Source organism: Papilio polytes, unplaced genomic scaffold, assembly GCF_000836215.1.
Source record: "Papilio polytes unplaced genomic scaffold, Ppol_1.0 DF824047.1, whole genome shotgun sequence".
NCBI classification, from domain to species: Eukaryota; Metazoa; Arthropoda; class Insecta; order Lepidoptera; family Papilionidae; genus Papilio; species Papilio polytes.
In genome coordinates, this window is record NW_013525157.1 from 6,732,767 (window position 1) to 6,733,572 (window position 806).

General features: G+C 35.7%; 1 long non-coding RNA gene across 1 annotated transcript; it reads right to left on the reverse strand.

The window, feature by feature from the left end:
• Positions 1 to 241: 241 nt before the first annotated feature.
• Positions 242 to 800, reverse strand: LOC106100539. The gene is made up of 2 exons (XR_001225441.1): positions 648 to 800; positions 242 to 531 (listed from the first exon to the last, which is right to left on the reverse strand). It is a non-coding gene; the product is annotated as an uncharacterized LOC106100539 (long non-coding RNA).
• Positions 801 to 806: the final 6 nt, after the last annotated feature.

Below are 806 nucleotides of genomic sequence, written 5' to 3' on the forward strand. Positions count from 1 at the left end.
TTTTTTTTGCTAGGAATTAGATACAATATGTAAGTATTTAAGTCCGCAACTCACACTTAGTTTTATCTGAACAGTCGGATCGTTCCGATAAATCTAACGTGTGTAGGGGAAACAGAAAACTGAACAATTCTCAGTTTTGTTAGATTATCCGAACGATCGTGTATAACGGGCTTTATGTTAAGCTATTTTATACTATTTTTATTATTATATTATTAATTAAAAGGGAATAAAAACAAATGTATTTTTTAATAAATAATTTAATATTCTTGTTAAACAACGCCGTTTAGTATTTACAATAATATGCAAACGTCTTCACTTGTTCGCAAAAGTCCGCAAGGTAGAGACACATCGAAACATCAGTTCCACACTCTGACCAACGCTTATTTAGTAAATGTCTATTAATATTAAGGCACTATGGTATGACTAGAAATATCAAGAGTCTTTTCGTCTTCACAAATAATGCGGTACAATTAAATTAATGCACATTATTTCGGAGGGATTCGTCCAAACTTGATTCCGAACGTCGGTTACCTGTGAGCAAAAAATACACGTTAATATGAAACTCCAAGAACTAATTAATAAAACCACCAAATGAATATTACAATACAAAGAAATATAAGTAGTTTGTTTATTAAATTCGAACTTACGTTTATGCTATTTTTGTTGCCACCATGAGATGACGTCCAGCAGTTCGTCCTCGTCCATGGGTCCCAGCTGCTGCTGCGTCGAGACCTCGTATCGATCCACAGCTGAGTAGGCAGAGGACACTCCCGACGAACACTCCGAAGGGGCAGGGGAATCGGCTT